The 18,750-nt window shown below is 35.4% G+C and overlaps 1 long non-coding RNA gene across 1 annotated transcript; it reads right to left on the bottom strand.

Moving 5' to 3' along the window:
- Positions 1 to 2,013: 2,013 nt before the first annotated feature.
- LOC123239562 lies at positions 2,014 to 3,965 on the bottom strand. The gene is made up of 2 exons (XR_006505735.1): positions 3,878 to 3,965; positions 2,014 to 2,075 (listed from the first exon to the last, which is right to left on the bottom strand). It is a non-coding gene; the product is annotated as an uncharacterized LOC123239562 (long non-coding RNA).
- Positions 3,966 to 18,750: the final 14,785 nt, after the last annotated feature.

Genomic DNA, 18,750 nt, shown 5'->3' with positions numbered 1-18,750 from the left:
GATATTAGACTCCTTAATGTTCCTCACCTAGGAAACTATCTCCTGCCTGGGCATTTTCACTGGTTGTCCTTAACACATCTTATACTTACTCTCTCTCTCTCTCTCTCTCTCTCTCTCTCTCTCTCTCTCTCTCCCCTACCTCCTCTCTGTCCTCTCTCTGTCTGTCTGTCCGTCTGTCTGTCTGTCTCTCCCTCTTACACACACACTTACCAGCAAGAAGGCTAATGGAAAGCAAAGTAGCAAAGTTATTCTGTTGTTTTTTCAGCTGAAATGAAGGAATGAAGAATCATGGGAGAAACAACAAAAGCCTTCCCTTTTGTGGGGAAGCTAGAGAAGTTTTAAATCTCTAGGAGAGCATAGGGGCAGAGGTAATTGAATGAACTCCAGGACCAGAGGATAATCCAGTTGTGAGAAGGGCACAGCTACCTTAAATTGAGCATGAGCAGTTAAAGGTTCAGCTGAACCACTTAAAGAGTTTTGCCTGGGGGCAGCTAAGCAACAGTGAATAGAGAGCCAGGTCTAGAGATAGGTGGTCCTGGGTTCAAATTAGATTTCATACCCTTCTTAGCTGTGTAACCCTGATATTTACAACTCTTCTGACCTGGAAACAATACCTAGTTTTGATTCTAAGATGGAAGGTAAGGGTTTTAAGAGGAGGAAAAAAAGTTTAGCCTGAAAGGACTTTGCTTATACACTGTAAACAGGTTAATTTATCAGCATTCTACTTTCAGCCACTCTTTTTCACTCCTACATGGTTAATTGGCATCACTTACTATGCAGTTTTATATATTTGCTGTGTATTCTATTATCATGGGTTTTGATAAGCCATTTTTAACTGTATTTTGAGTGTTTGCTATAAACAAGTGGAGAATATTATGGGGAAGGATAAAAAGTAACTTCTAGTCAAATATTGATAGACTTTATTGGGAGCATATTAAATTTCTCACCCTCTCTTTCTCGGGGCAAAAAAGGGCCTTCATATGTTAGATAATTTCAAACAGATGATTATAATTTCAACTTCTTCTTTTCCTGTCAAATCTATTCACTATTCCACCATCTAGAAAGATATTACAAACCCTTTTTTTCTGCTTGATATTGTAAAAAGTGGATTTGGGAAATGTATAAAACTACATTTCCCGTGATCCAACATGGTCCAACTGGTTTCCGTTTCCGACGTCTTGACGCAGGGGAGCGCTTAAATCTCCCGGGTTAGGAGGGAGTGGCCTCTTTTGCGATTAGGCCATGGCCAGGAAACAGGAGACAAAATGGAGGTGGCGGCAGTTTTGAATGCTTACAAGCGCGTGGTCTAATGATTTTATCTATCAACATGGCTTTAATTAAAATACTAATTTATATATTTATACCAGCCTTTATCATTTTTCATATTTACAATATTCATTTGACACTTCCTGTTTCCATTCTTTCAACTAAGAATTTTTTCTCAAAATTCACTAAAAAAAATAAAGCTAATTCATTATGAATTTTCCTTCCTCCTCACGCCATTCTCATCTTTCATTACTTAGAAATCTTCCCCAAACCCTACTTGTCTCTTTCTGTATTCTATTATTTAATGAAGAGGTTGACTTTGTCCTTTCCAAAGTAAATACTTATACCTGGACCCTTCATTCTTTCACTTACTATTTGTCAAAATAGATGTCCTCCACCATCCTCATTCTCTCTCATGTTAAATATGTCCTCTTCAATAACTTACACTTCTGACTTTTTAGAATTCATCACCATGAATTCTGTTGCGTCCTTGCCTAGGAATTTTCCTCAATGCCTGGGACCTTCTCACCCTGGAATATCCCTCTACTATGCTGGCCTCTTTCTCCCATTGGTGAGTTTCATATAATGGATCTCCATTTGGATGATGGGCTTAAGACAATTTTCTTTTCCCTTGTGGCAATGCTTCTTATTCTCCAGACTTTGCCATAATATCCCTAGGTAAATATTTCCCCTCTCCCCAAGCACTCATTTTTTTTTCTATTTTTCTTTATATTCTACCTTTTTTTGCATTAGAATGTCAGTGTCTTTCTTTTCGCTTATATTTTTATCCCCATCATTAAGCACAGCATCTGGAACATAAAAAAAAATTATAAAATCTCCTTTACTGAAGGACATTGGCACAAATTCCACCCATTAGACCAAGTTCTTTCCTCTGGGAACAAGTAGAACAAGTCAGAATCCTCTTCCACATAACAGGTTTTTAATAATTGTAAGACCTATCTTCCCCTTAGCAGTTATATCTTGGTGAATATTTCACAATATTCTAGGGGAAAATATAGATGAATGATAGGCTTTCAAGTTTGTTATGATTGATTAACATTTCTCCAATTATATTCTTAAGTATAAACAATGAACAAAATGATAAATCAACCTTGTTTTGCAGCATTTCAAATTTTTGATGTTCATTCTGAAAATTTAACAATCAATTAAAAAACCAGTTTGAGCTGTCTCCCATAAACCCCTAACCCAAGGTACTCTTTCCTAGTTAAATATCTACAGCTTCTTGTTATCCCTTTGGATTATGCATTTCTGATACTTGTAACTGGATAGTTGGCCTCTGAGATAAAAGGGGACGAATTTAGCAGGCTAGGGTTGGGGGACTATGATAATCACTGGTAGCTATACTCAAGAACCATATAAAAACAAAAAGGAGGAAATAGCATCTCTTCAAGGTGCTCTTCTCTACATTACTACAGACCATTAGTAAGTGGACAGATCTGGGCTTGTATTCTGGAGAGCCTCAAAATTTGTCCTGAAATAAGGTAGGAGTTAATTTTTTTAAAATGTGATCTTATTTCTATACTTCACTCACAGAAAAATCTCAGTTTCTGTTCCTTGACTATAAACACCTGCTTAAAACTCCTCTACGTTTTGTTTGTCAGTTAGCAAAACCAAAAGTCTAGCTATAGTGAGTGGCTTTTTCCTACAAGATATCCCATTCAGTGCCAAAATATGCCACAAAATGGTCAGTTCTCCAGCCTATCTCTATCAGTTGAGAAAAAGGCACAGACCTACTCTTTGCCCTGATTATAGGTGAGCAAACCACTTTCAGGGTATAAATCAAACAATAATTGGGAGCCTTATTTTTCAGATCTGAGCTTAACAGTACCTTCTTTTTGATTCACTCTTCTATGTTCTATTTCTTTGGTAGGGTCAGTGATTTCACTGCAACAAATTCCTTGGGAATAACAGACAATAATAAATAAAAGCTGGATAATGTCATAATGAAAATATTTACACAGTGAAGAATGAAGTTTGTTTTTGTAACAGATCATGTACTGTGGCATAGTAGATAGAGAGCACTCTGCTAGGCTTAGAGTCCAGGTGATCTTAGTTGAAATTCACTTGCTGATTCTTAATCAAAGAATGATCTTAAATAATTAGATGCTCCCTGCCTCAGGCTTTATCTAAGATTTATCAATAAAGTCATAGTCAAGGTAATAGATTTAGAATGCTTGAAAGAGTCAGCTTCAATTCTGTGAGTTCCTCAAGATGACAAAAATAATAGATCTTTATATTTCTCTGTTACATTAAAATCTAGGAAAACACTTAATTCTTTTAATTCAATGAACATTTTAAAGCCCTTGAAATCTTAATTTGTAAGACTCTACTGCCTAGTAGATAGTTCCAAACAGGGTAGGTATCTCATTTCAGTTCAATTCAACCTTTAGTTAGCATTAAATATAATAGATCTGTTCTGGACTATTGGGACTATGACACAAAAAGCAAACAGTGCCAGTCCTAAAAGAGCTTACATGATACATTATCACTATAAGATAGGAGCAATTGAATTGTTATAAAGGGAATGTTTCCCCATTCATCTATAGCTCTTCTTGTTTATTTCAGATATTCTCATTTAATTTCTAGTTACCTGGGCATGTATCTCACAGTTCTTCCACTATACTGGACTGTAAGTTCTTTGAAGGCAGGAACCATGTCTTATTTCACTAAAAGATCCTAGAAAGTGATAGAAGGAACTTTGGAAGTCATCTAGTAGATTCATCTCATCTTACAACAAGGAAACAGATCCACATTGATTAAATTCTTTCTCTCTCAGTGCCTTTCACAGAGAATTGCACATAGTAAATCTGTACTGAATGAATGAACTGAGAGGCAAAGAGGGAAGAAAAGTAGGAAAAGAGTGAGGGAAGGAAGGAGGAATAAAGGGAAGAAGGGAGGGAAAAGGAGGAAGAGAGAGAAGGATAGAGCAAGGAAGAAAAGGAGGGAGAGAATGAAGAAGGGGAAAAGGAAAGGAGAGAGAGGAAAGGAAAAAGAGGAAAGGAGGAAGAGTATGAGAGAGATAGGAATAGAAAAAAAGGAGGGAGTATATTTTTATTGGTATGATGAGAATTGAAGCCGTCCACCGACTCCACGAAGATTCCTAGTGGGTAGGACACTCAGAAAGGGGAACCAAGGACTGAGTGAAAATGGGTTACGGGTTAAGGATTAATGGAAAGAGAATATAAGGCGAGAATAAAGACACGCAGACACAGAAAGTTTTGGCATAAGGTAGACAGACAGCGAGTAAGCTCTGATGGTCAAGAGCTTCATGGTTAGGAGCTCTGATGGTCAAGAGCTCTCTTGCCAACTGATGTCTTGTCACTTTTATTGGGGTTACAACAGTATGGGGGGAAGGGGAGAGGCTGGTGGCCTGATACATTAACATTATGAGGTAATCATCATAAAATGCAAACTGCCAAAATCTGAAACAATAGGTAGAGCTAAGATCAGGATCCAGGGTGGATAGGGCCTAAGGCATCTACTGATGTTTGATACCTATGTTAATTGATCATTGAAGGAAAAGTAAGGAGACTGAGATAACTGACTCTCTTCTGGGGTGTAGCCTTAGGGAAGGGCTAGGGATTTGGCAAGGTCAACATTCAATTTGACTCAAGATTGCAGGGATCAATCATTAGCAGTATAAGAGTTAAGTTTTTGAATACTTCTTAAAATAATATCACAATTAATGTATACCTGGATTGCTACAAGAATATTCCATTTACCCCCAAAACAGGCTGAGATATCCTGAAGGGGAATCTACCTTTTCAATTCTATGCCTTTGATAGTTTTTCTGTTCTGGGATAACTCAGTGAAATAAAACCTTTCTAGCAAATAACGTACTGTGCAAAAACACAACCTGAACCATTGAAAAAGAAAAAGGCCATTAAGTACCAAGTGAACAAAACAGACCTGCTAAATTTGTGTAATAAGTATGAAAAACACAACATGTTCCTTGCTGTGCATGGTACCTCAAAGGAATATTATTATACTACTTTGCTAATCCTTATTCAGGGCCCTTATACCTTGTCCCTGATCCCCTGTAGTAGCAATTCTCTCTGCCAGTAGGCAGTAGTTCAATCCTCAGTAGGAAAGAGCATAAAACTGATAAGCATAAATCTCTCTGCCCTTAGCCACTGAAATAATAAATAACTTTGGCAGATATGTAATTAACAGCCTGTCCAACAAGTGCCCTGAGCTCTCTGAGCAGGGCTTCAAGTCTATCAATGAGTCCCCAGCAGATGAAAAGCACAGATGGAACAGAGAACCATTATATGGCAAATATGCCCCCCGAAAATTCAGCAAGGGACTCAGGGCACTATGATATTACTTGTTTTCATCAGGTCAAAGAACAGAATGTCTGCACCCTTAGAATGAGGGTGAAACATGGCTGGCTATTGCTACCTCCAGGTTTAAATACAAATTCTTTGATCCAGAGGGGAGAGAAACCATGACAAGCACTTTTTTTTACTTTTTTTTTTTTTAAACCCTTAACTTCTGTGTATTGACTTATAGGTGGAAGAGTGGTAAGGGTAGGCAATGGGGGTCAAGTGACTTGCCCAGGTTCACACAGCTGGGAAGTGGCTGAGGCCAGATTTGAACCTAGGACCTCCTGTCTCTAGGCCTGGCTCTCAATCCACTGGGCTACCCAGCTGCCCCCCATGACAAGCACTTTTAGTAGATTCCTGGTCCACAAGAATGTAGAACAACAGTACAAAATTTATTTCTTGTTTCTGAAGCTATTTTCATTCATGAAGGATTTTTTTTGTTTCATCTAATTCAAAGCTCTTAAAATTTATTCTCTAAATATTATCATGGAGTCCCAATAAGTCAGTCCTTGGTAGTAACACATTCCTCAGAAAAGCTATATGTCAAGAAGATAAATAAGAAGTTAATTGTCAAGATAGAAGGTATTTTCAAATTATACAGCTAAAGCACTAATTAATGTTAGCATTTGTAAACCTGACAATGAAATATAGCAAAGTACTTGATAAGGATGTATAAATTGGTCAGGAGAGTGCCCATTAATCATTAGGAACTATGTGTCTATCATTGATAAATCAGGAAGTTAAAGCCAAGTCAGGTGTCTATAAATCTATACACTAAATGAGAAATAGGGTGCTTCTGATTTATAAATAAGGAGCTTTAAATGTTGTATATAACTGGGTAGGAAATAATGCTGCCTTCAAAATCAAAGAAAGGTTGGCCTTTATAAATCACAGCCATAACTAAAAAAGAAGAGTATATGTTTACAAAGCAAAACAGAATGTGTAAACATTCTTGTCATGGCAACCATGAGAAGTAGAAGATCAGAAAATGGAAGTTAAGAAAGTCTATAGCTACTCATTAGCTGAAGAACTCAAACCCAGTCCCTGAAACCATTTCCAGTGCATATATCTCCATACTGCAGGGATTGTCAGATCGTCATAAAATATAGGACATTTTAGAGTCATTTGTTCATTTCATGATAAGAACGAACATTTGTTTTCTTTTTGAGAAGCAGTTTTGCTTTTCAAAATCTAATATGTTTGTACTCAGAGGCCCTAAAACAACACATGAGCAAAAAACACCTTAGCTACCACATGTGATTATCATGATATAACCCAAAATAATTCAGGTCACTAAAACATTTCAGTAGTGAGGAAGTGAAAAAATTCACACCTCTTCCTCCTACTACTATTACTTCTATTGCTAACAATAAATAGCATTTATGTAGCACCAACTATGTTCTTGGCATTGTACTAAAAACATTGGAAATACTTTCTCATTTGGTCTTCCCAATAACTCTGGGAAGTATGTGCTATAATTTTCCCCATTTTACAGTTGAGGAAACTAAGACAAACAGATATCAAGTGACTTACTAAATTAGGTCAGACAGTTAATAAATGTCTGAACTCAGTTTTTCCTAACTCCAGGACAAAAACCTCAATTTCCTGGACCACATATCTGCCGATTATAGCTCAAAATTCAGTAGCGCCAACTATGTGCCAGGCACTTTCCAAAGTGCCTTACATATATTATCTTATTTGTTCTTCAGAGTCACTCAGAGTTGGTACTATTATTATTCCCATTTTACAGTTGAGAAAACTGAGGCAAAAAGAAGTTATAACTTGTTCGAGGTTCACTTCTTTTCTCTCCCCTCTCCCTTCCCACTCTGTACAGCTAAAGCTCATTACCCCTTCCAAGAACAATTCTTTTGTGTTTTTTTGGTTTTAAAATGTTTCTGTATAAAGAAAAATATATGGCATTCTAGAAAACAAGTTACTAAAATCCCAAGTGACAGACTTTAGTGAGATATATATTGTCTTACCTAAGCATAAAGTCTTGAGAGAATCTCACACTAGCTCCTACCTTTTTATTTAATAACTGATTAGATATTTCATGAGGCCTGTAGGTAAAAAAATCATAACTAAAACATATAAGTGCTAAAGACTCAAACAAGTCAAGAACCAGTAATTTCATATATGTGAAAACTCCTTCCAGCAAAGCAGATCATGCCTTGGCTATATCTTAATGGCTAAAATTCTTCAAGAGTTCCTTTATTAACTGATTTGTTCACACTCTTATAATGAATATCCAAAGATGGATTGGAATCTATTTCTTCTCTACTCTAAGGCCACCACTTTATCCACCATATCATGCTGCCCATCCCATTTTTAAAGTGAAAGACAATTGGCTGTCATGAATCCCCAGCCAATGATTGATGAGGAGATATTGCTAACAAATGGACCTTCTATGGCTTTCCTTATTAAAATCTGAAAGCTACCCTAAGGTAAAAGACATCATTTGGCAGAATAAGAAGTAGGCAGTCCCCAATTTGTATTTTGCGGGGTTCATGAGATTTAGAAATAGAATGAGCTTTAATCACTCACTTTATTTTTCAGGTGAAGAAAATGAGGACCAGTAATATTAGTTAGGTGATTTGTCTAAGATCACACAGGTAGCATGTAGCAGAGCTTGAATTCAAACTTAGACTCTCTGACATCGAATTTAGACAGTCATTCAGGTGTCAGTCAATAAGTATTTATATATTAAGCATTTGCTATATTCTAAACACTGTGCTAAGCACTGGTGCTTTTAAAACCACATTAAAGTGGTGGAAAAAATTGGAAAATGAGGGGATGCCCTTTCATTGGGGAATGGCTGAACAAATTATACTATCTGTTGGTGATAGAATAATATTGTGCTAAAAGGAATAATGAACTGGAGGAATTCCATGTGAACTGGAACAACCTCCAGGAATTGATGCAGAGTGAAAGTAGCAGAACCAGGAGAATCATACATACTGTGGCACAATCGAATGTAATGGACTTCTCTACTAGTAGCAATGCAATGATCCAAGACATTTCTGAGGGACTTATGAGAAAGAACACTATCCACATCCAGAGAAAGAACTGTGGGAGTAGAAACACAGAAGAAAAACTACTGCTTAATCACATGGGTCAATGGGGACATGATTGGGGATGTAGACTCTAAATGATCTCACTAATGCAAATATTAATAATATGGAAATGTATTGACCAATGACATATGTAAAACCCAGTGGAATTACTCATTGGCTACAGGGGGGAAATGGGGGAGGGAAGGAGGGAAGGGAAAGAACATGAATCATATAACCATGGAAATATATTCTAAATCAATTAATTAAATAAAAATTTTCAAAGTGGAAAAAATAAAAATAAATAAAAACACATTAAAATCCCTCTTTTAACTACACTCTAACACATTGTTTTTTGTCCCATGTTTAGAGCTGATCCTGATTGTAATGGAAAGGAGAAAAAAAAAGTATGAAAAGCGAGTAACTTGTCCTGTGAGTCAGCATTTAAGAAATGTTATCCTGGTAACTCAAGCCTGTGAGTTCTCAATAAGGGAGTCTTTTTAGAGGTTTGGTTTTGGATACATGACATTGCTGCTCTCATCCATTGGCCAACTTAAGCATATCAGGTTTTCATGAATTACTGGGCTCAGTGGATCTGACACAAAGCCTCACTGTGACTGAGAGCAATGGGGATTCATATCCTTCTTTCCTTTTCCACTGCACTCCAAAGTGACCTGATGGGACTATTTTGTTTTCATGTAATCACATGGAAAGTGTTTTGCAAATCTTCTAAATCATCTTACTCATGAACCACTCATTTGTACTGATTTTTCTCCACATTTCTGAAACCTGTTAAATTTTTGACATTCAATCAAAATCTATTAACTATTTATTATGTTTTTTAAAAAAAACTCTTCTAGTTCCCACAAGAGGAAAAAGAAAGCAATAAGATACCAGTCCAAACATAGTTTAAAATCTATTTTGAGAGACACGGTTACACAAATACCTATAATAATAAAAATAAGACATAATAAGCATAGAAGGGAATCCCATGCAATCTTTGAAAAAGTTACTTAACCACTCTGAGTCTCAGAGTTCTTGTCTGTAAATTGAGAGTGCCCTGAGGTACAGTGAAGGAAGAACTAGTTTTGTCTCAGTGGTCCTTGGTTTAAATAGTTCTTTTGCTCCCTGAGTTTGAATACTTACATTGCTTCCTACAGAAAATAATTCCTCCTCTAGGCCCCATTTTCTATATGTGCAGGCCATATAAGCTATATATCCTCATCTCAGCCTCTTTTCTCCCAGATGAGTCTCAGATCCTCAAGCATAACTATATTTCCTTCCCCCTCCCCACAGTTTTAATGTATCACAAACTCCTCAATCTCTTTCAGCTTCCAATCTGTTGCCAAGGTCTGCTGATTTTCCCTTCATAATGTCTCTCACATATGCTGCTTTCTGTCCTCTGGCACTGCCACCAATCTGATATAGGCCCTCATAAACTCATCCATAGACTATTTCTGTAGCTTACTGGTTTGCCTCTTAATCACAGGTCTTTCCACTCTAGTCTATTATCCACTCAACTACCAAGGTAGTTTTCCAAAGTTTATGTCTGACTCCCATTTGTGGATTTTAAAATTAATATTCAACACATGGGCTGATGGGGATATTATTGAGGATGTAGACACTAAATGATAACTATAGTCTAACTAGCAATAATATGGAATTAAGTCTTGATCAATGATACATGTAAAACCCAGTGGAATTGCACATCGGCTAAGCAGGGGTTAGGGGGTTTGGGGGAGAGGGAAAGAACATAAAACATATAACTAGGGGAAAATATTTAAAATAAAAATTTTTAAAACAAAAACAAAACAAAATTAAATTAAATTAATATTCAATGTACTCTTATTATTTTATTTAATAATGTTTTATTAATAATAAACTAACTAAAAAGGTACTAACCAGCCTGCTCCCAAGAGCAAAAGAGAAAGAATGAGGTGGAGCCTCAGAACTTATGCCAAATGTGACCACTCAAACATAGACAAAAAGAAAAGCATTGTAGGTAATACAGAAAGGAAGTTTGGGTAATGTCATTTTCAGGGATTCAAGATATTTCTAACTATACACACTCCATACCCAAGAATGTCCAGAATCTCCCTATGATCTCTAAGATCAAACATAGAATTGCAGATTGGTCCTTCAAAGCTCTTCTGAAATAGTTGCCCCTCTATTTTTTTCCAGCCTTCTCACACTTTATATGCTTGCCTGTGTTCTCTGAGATCTAGTAACATTTTGCCATTTTCCCAATAATCAGAATCATTTTAATTTGCCAGTCCTAAGTAGCTTTTCAAATGGAGTTCATCTTAAGGAGGTAAAGTAAGAGCAGATGGCATACAATATCACTCCAAAATACTCCGAAACACACTCCTCTATGTACATCCAGAGATCAGGCAAAATCAGGCTTAGTCTTGGAACACATGACAAAGTGGTTTGTTTCTGGTTACTGTAAGTTATTTTCTCTGACTCATAGAAGCCTCCAGAAGTGACCCTTCATCAGGAAGTAATTTCTTTTCTGAGTTCCTTTGTGCATTTGTGAATCTATGTCTAGTATCTTTTCCCCTCTTGTCACAGACACTGCCACCAGATGCTTCTGTTCAAGTAGAACAATGCTAGTATATTGATGAAAATATGGCAAGTGCCCAAGGCTCAGAACCCTTCAGAACTCACAAGGTTCTTCTCTGGTGGAAGTGGCTGGGATAAGAAAAGGGGGGAAAAGACCAATGCCAAGAAAAAAAAATTGCTCTGTTGCCCCTTCTCAAAAGGTTAGGATAGAATGTTCTTTCCTTATTCATTGCTCACTGCAAACTCTTATCAGTGTTCTAAATAGCTCCATGCTTTTATACCAGACATGGTGAGGTGGGCATGATGAAATTCTTCATCCATTTGGAATAAACTTCCTGTCTGACACCATTTCACCTCGTGAAGATTTCACATACTTATAACAGATTGATTAAGACAAATTAGGGTAATAAAGAAAACATGATTTGTGGTTATTTTAGCCACATCCTTTTAAATACAAAAATAGGGTTGGACTAAATAACCTGTAACTTCTAGCCTTTAACTCCTAAAGAATTTTACTAGCTACCACATGGGGTTGTTGGGAGGAATGTGGTAAATGTACTTTACTATGTAAGTCATAATTACGTTCAATTCCTTTAAACTTTTGAAGCAAAAGCAAATTACTCCTGACAAGTGCACTGGGGAAGTCTTCATTTAGGAAATGAATCTTTAAGATCCAGTTTTCAAAAGGTAAAAGTACTGTTAAGTGAACTACTATTCTGATTATAATTCTGAACAATGAAGAGGACAATCTTTCTGAATAAAGTGACAGATCATAAGATCATAGATTTAGAAATGGAATTAACTTTTAGGTCAGATAGGCCAACTCCTTCATTCTATATGGACCTGGGTGTGAACCAAATCCTTGGCTCACCTATGACTGAAACCTCAGCCCTGCAGCTGCTCTTTCTAAAAGAAAAAGAGAAGCAGTCTACCACTAGGTGATATAATCAGTTTTGTGCAAGTTGAGGAGCCCTAGAACAAAGTATTGTCCTGAAACAAATAAAAAAGATAGCTCAACTCTCATATCTAATTATCTTTTTAAAAATTTTAATCTTTTCCCCAAATTATGTGGTGTTAGAATATTTAATAATTGTTTTCTGACATTTTGTAATCCATGTTTCTCTCTCTCTTCGTCCCATCCCTCCCCCTTCTAATGATGGCAATTAATATGATATAGATTGTACATGGGTTATTTTACAATATATGTTTCCATGTTCATCATGTTGTAAAGAAAGACACATATTGCTTATATTAGAGAAAAATTCATGGAGGAAATAAAATGAAGAATAGCATGCTTCAATCTGCATTTAGACTGCATCAATTCCTTCTATGGTGGTGGATGGCCTTTTTCAACATGATTCACTTCGAATTGTTCTGGATTTGGGATACTGACCTAATAGTGGTATTGCTGTGTCAAAGGGTATGCATAATTTTATGGTCCTTTGGGTATGGTTCAAAAAATTGCTCTCCAAAATTGTTATATCAGTTCACAGCTCCATCAGCAGTGTATTAGTGTTCCAATTTTCCACATCACCAACGTTTATCACTTTCTTTTTTATCTTATTAGTCAATCTGACAGATGTGAGGTGGTACCTCAGAATTCATTTCATTTGCATTTCTTTAATTAATAATAATTTGAAGCATTTTTTCATTTGATTAAAGATAGTTTTGATTTCTTCATCTGAGAATTGCCTGTTTATATCCTTTGAGTATATACTGATTGCATTTTATAAATTCAATTCAGTTCTCTATTTATTTGAGAAATGAGGCATTTGTTTGAAATATCTGCTATAATTTTTTCATCCAATTTGTTTTCCTTCTAATTTTGGTTGCATTGGTTATTTGTGCAAAAAAAATTAATTGAATATAGTCAAAGTTACCTGTTTTACATTTCAGAATGTTCTCCATATTTTGTTTTATCATAAATTATTTCCTTTTTCCATAGATCTGATGAGTAACCTATTCTATGTTCCCCTAATTTATTTATGCTATCATCCTTTATTTTTAAATCAAGTATCCATTTTTACTTTACTTTGATATATGGAATGAATTGTTAGTCTGTGCCTAGTTTCTTTTTTTTTTTTTTTTAAGTAGGTAGGTTAGGTTTTATTATTATTTTTTTAAACCCCTAACTTCCGTCTTGGAGCCAATACTCAATATTGGCTCCAAGGCAGAAGAGTGGTAAGGGTAGGCAATGGGAGTCAAGTGACTTGCCCAGGGTCACACAGCTGGGAACTGTCTGAGGCCAGATTTGAACCTAGGACCTCACGTCTCTAGGCCTGATTCTCAATCCACTGAGCTACCCAGCTGCCCCTGCCTAGTTTCTGCTGTGCTATTTTCTAGTTTTCCCAGAAGTTTTTGTCAAATATTGAGCTATTTCAAAGCTTGGATCTTCAAGTTTGTCAGACATTAGGTTACTTATAGTCATTTGCTACCAACTTATTGAATGTCTCATTTATTCCACTATATTTCTTAGTACTAGATTGTTTTGATGATTGCTGCTTTATGTGAGAACTGACACAGCTAAGCAACCTTCCTTTATAGTTTTTATTATTCCATTCATATTCTTGAACTTTTGTTCTTCCAGACAAATTTTATTAATTTTTCTACTTCTATGAAATAATTGTGTATAGTTTGATTGGTATGTAAATGACTAGGCAGAATAGTTTAGAGAAAATTATCATTTTATTATATTGTCTTAGACTACCCTTGGAGTAATTAATATTTTTCCAGTTGTTTATATGTAACTTCATGTGAAAAATGTTTGGTAGGTGTGATCAGATAGTTCCTGGGCTTTCTTAATTATCTTTAACAATGATGTTTCAGTCCCTGTGGTTATACTGATGAGGAAACTGAAGCTGAGGTAACTTAACTGATTTATGTGAGGTCAAAGGTAAAATAAGTAACAGCATAGGAATTTGGAATTAGATCATATATCTCTAAATTCAAGTTCTTGATAGGTTAAAAGAACGACCAAATAATCTTTTATTATACAGTAGAGAAAGAGAGAGAAGACAAGAATAGCTTTACTCTCGATACTCTATATTATAAAAGAATAAATTTCAGGGAAATCAAAGTCTAGGTAAAGTCATATGGCCAAAAATTCTACAGGGCAAGTCAGGTGAGTCATGAAATGGTCCCATTAATGAAATGATGATAACATGAACAAATGGTTCCATAAAGGGACAAAAGGGAGGGCTATCTAAAGAGACAGAGATGAACACATGGGAAAGTATCAACCAATTTAAAGTTTCAGACATGTACAGGATGCAGGCAAATAAGATTTTTTAAAAGTAATTGTGCTACATCTCAGTAGGAAGTGTGGCTGCTAAGGAAAAGCAAGAGGGAGAAGAAAGACATTTTTAATATACAATGCAAATCATGTATAGGACAGCTATTTATTTTCTTCATACATACAAAAGATGTGTAATCCTAAAGTATCAGAAACAAAAATTGACAATGATTTAATAAGCAACATTAATTTATAACTACTGTTCCACTTTCCTAGGAGATTGATGTTTAAGTCATCACAACATTAAACTTTTTATCGTACTGATGAATAGTTATTTCACATTATTTCACATTTGGATCTCACCATTATCTCCCTCAAGACCGTTAACTTCTGTCAAGTCAGGTCAGTGATTCAGCTTCTTCTCCTGTGACTAATTTTCTTCTTTTTCAAGAAATACTACAGTGGAAGCCTCTCAGTTCAGTTGAAACTAATTGAGCTATCCAGAAACCTAACATCTTTAAGTGTTTTGCTCAAGGCTGTAGTGATAGTATACTCACTTTAAAGTTGGTATATGAACTCATCTTCTGACTTCTCTACCTTACTACTGTTTCCATTCTCCCTAGTTAAGTTATAGAGCTATATTAAAATCTGTCTACTTTGTATGTTCTTTCTGCTAGAATCACTTAAACTTTAATAGCTTAAATTCATACTAAGATTCTGGGGACACCTTATAGATTATACTTTCAAGACTCCTTGAATGAGATAGTATAAATGTGTTGGGACTGTAGAAAAGTAGAAATGATGAAGTTTAAGAAGAAAGGATAAGCAATGGTGAGCAGGGTTAACAAGATTAGGAAAAAAATTAGGTCATAATCTTTCTTGTTCTTTAGCCCATCAATAGGGCATATTTAGTTTTGTGTAATCCATTTTGAGGTAATGAAAATTCTTAGAGAACATTTTCTGTTCCTATCATTTATGCTGAATGAGATATAGGGAGAAAAACAAAATTCAATATTTATAAATAACCCATGGCACAAAACCACCTTCCTGAGTTCACATAGACCAACTTTAATCTTGATGAAAAGACAATTAACATCCCATTCTCAATAAATCTGGGTCTTTTTTTTTTTAAACCCTTGTACTTCGGTGTATTGTCTCATAGGTGGAAGATTGGTAAGGGTGGGCAGTGGGGGTCAAGTGACTTGCCCAGGGTCACACAGCTGGGAAGTGGCTGAGGCCGGGTTTGAACCTAGGACCTCCTGTCTCTAGGCCTGACTCTCACTCCACTGAGCTACCCAGCTGCCCCCAAGTCTGGGTCTTTTTTAGAAAATTTTGTAAGAATGTCTCATTCTTTTTCCCTTTGGTCCTACCCAGGAAAACTCTGAAAAATATTTTAATCTGTAATTTGTGGATAAAGCAGCAATTCTGTAATCAAAAGACTCATATTCATATTCCATCTTATACTGTCTGTATCATCCTAAGTGATTTAGCTTTCTTGAAGTGCTGTTTCCTCATCTGTAAAATTATTTGTTCTAGATGGCCTTCATAGAACCTTGTAGCTATAGTTCTACATTTTGTGATCCTACAATCTAGTTTATTTCTTTAGGTCATCTAAAAGTCAGCTGAAAGAACTCTGGGCAACCAAGAGTCCATCAGCACAGAAAGAACTTGTTTTAAAAAATGTAAATAACTAGCAGGAGCTTCACTTATGAGTCCATTTAGTAATGGGAAAATTGAGAGTTTTAGTTATAGTTCCCACAAAACTTACTCTCCCAACTAGTCAGATTTTTTGTGTTCCATCTCATGGAAATGCACAATATCCATAATAGAATATAGAGTTTTGAAAATGGGAGAAATTTATTATTAATATTCTAGATTTTATTTTCTCCAAAAGAAATTAATTCCTCTATAAAATGTTTGTTTTAGCTTTTTTTCATTAATATCATTTAAAATCTATTTTCTTTATTTTGCTGTAAGGATATAAACAAACATTCAAGCCAGTGCATTATGCATTTTTGAAATCTTACTTTTCTTTTATTCCAAAAAAGCATTGAGGTAGAAATGGAACTTGGAGTAACAGGAGTGTCACTAAGGGAACTAATCTGCTTTATTTTTATGGCTGTACTTCAAAGTTGTTAGCTTCAGGAGCTGCAGTCTTTTGATGGCCATGGAAGAGAGTGAAGTGACACACAGAGGAACTCGGGATTTGGAAAACTCTTCAATTCTTGCTGTGACAGCTGGGGTAGGATTTAGCTAATTGAGGTCTCCTGTCTTTCTCTTCTCTATGTCCCCATTGAACTTCTCAAAAGAAAAGAGGAAGAAAACTATTATACGTATTCATTTAACAGCTGATTTTTTTTTGTTGTCATTATAGATAGAAGTTAAAAATTAGAATTCCTTCCTCCTAGAACTGGGGTGGTTTAGGATCAAAGGGGATTTGCAAATAGGCTCCTTTCCTAGCCCACATCTATTTATGGTATGAATTTAGTCTACAGAACCACAAGGAAAGGATTCCTTGAATCATTATTCAGTGACCCTGAAGTAAACCAAGTAATTTATCATCCGAATCTTTTGCTTACATGATCCAGAATTCAGAGTTAATAGAATGTCCCCCTCTTTTGTTTTGAGTTATAGAACTTGTTTTAATTCATATCTTAGTGTCTTAGTGCCAGCATCAAATTCTGAGCAACTAGGTGAAGCTTTTTGTAAAGCTTTGTAGGATTTGTTTTCTTTAACAAGTGAAGAATATTAGGCAGACTGTCAGCAGCAGTTCTCTTTCAGCATTCCCAAGTCTAAAGTTACCATGAATTAGAAAGTGAAAAAAGACATAAACAAATTTAGGAAAATAATAAATTTAAATAGTCACATTTTTATAATTTGAGAGAGAATTTGTCCTTAAAAAGAATGTCCAAACCTTGCTTAATTTCTAGACTTCCCTGATAACTTCCAGATCTATGATTTCCCAACTCAGTTAAAAATATATCACTCCTTGGGGCAGCTGGTTGACTCAGTGAATTGAGCCAGACCTAGAGACAGGAGGACCTGTGTTCAAATCTGACCTCCTAGCAATGTGTCCCTAGGCAAGTCACTTAACCCCCATGGCTTAAACCTTACTTCTCTTTTGCCTTGGAATCAAAACACAGTACTGATTCTAAAATGGAAGGTAAAGGTTTTTTAAAAAAGAAAATATTTCACTTATACTTCCTATCTTCAGGCTACTGATAGAAACAGAGAGTTGAGAAACTTTTGCTCCTGCTAGAGAATAGAAGAGCCAAAAGGAACATTTTCATTTGAAGTTCCAAAAGTATAAAATCTGTGTTTTATCTCCTGCCTTGTTAAAATAGCAACACGGTTACTATCCTCTGTTGGTCAATTAATCAGTGAAAATGTTTACTGAATGTTCCCAAAATACAAAGTATTATATAAAATTCTTTGAGGCAATATGAAAGAATAGGAGGCAGTTCTTGCCCTGGAGTGACTTAAGTTATTATCTAATGTATTTAAGTGTTTAGTCCTGCTTTGGAAACAATGTCAAGAAAGTTTTATTGTAGTAGACCTCACCTTTGGGTAATTTAAAGACTGACAGCACTCTCATAGAGTAAGCATAACATAACCAGCTAGAATAAATGTAAGCAACTGAATAAAAATGTGTCATGTCCCAAATGGGGAAACATGAATATTTTCCTATATAGAATCCTGTAGCAGTGAATACACATTTGAATTTTTTCCTTTTTATTTATTTATTTATTTAGTAATAACCGCTACCACCAAAATATTTAAATAAACAAATGCGTAAAAAATTATGAGCTATGCCACAAACCCCACATTGTTTACAATTTGTTTTAAAAATGTAAATTATACATGTATAATATGAACATCCTCTGTTTTTGAGTTATCTTTGCATTTATTTAATACTTTCCTTTGTCTTAATTTTGTGACTATTTTTAATATAACTGAAGAATGTATTATTCTTATTCTCTTTTTATTTCTTCATCTATTTCCCTTATTTTCTTGTTACCAAAATTTGTCAGTTCTAGTAACATAATACAATCCATTACATTCAGGTATCACAATTTATTCAGTTATTCCTCCCAAACATTGCATTTACTTTCTTTCTAGTTTTGTCATTACAAAGCTTCCATAGATATTTTCATATAAATTCAATTTTTTACTTTCTCAACAATGCCCTAAGGACCTAATCTCCTAGTAATGGGATCCCTAGGTGAATGAGCATTAAAAGCTTAATAGTTCTTAGGGTATATATATATATATATATATATATATATATATATAT

The sequence above is a fragment of the Gracilinanus agilis genome, chromosome 3 (assembly GCF_016433145.1).
Source record: "Gracilinanus agilis isolate LMUSP501 chromosome 3, AgileGrace, whole genome shotgun sequence".
Classification (NCBI taxonomy): domain Eukaryota; kingdom Metazoa; phylum Chordata; class Mammalia; order Didelphimorphia; family Didelphidae; genus Gracilinanus; species Gracilinanus agilis.
This window is presented reverse-complemented; position numbering and strand designations above follow the sequence as displayed.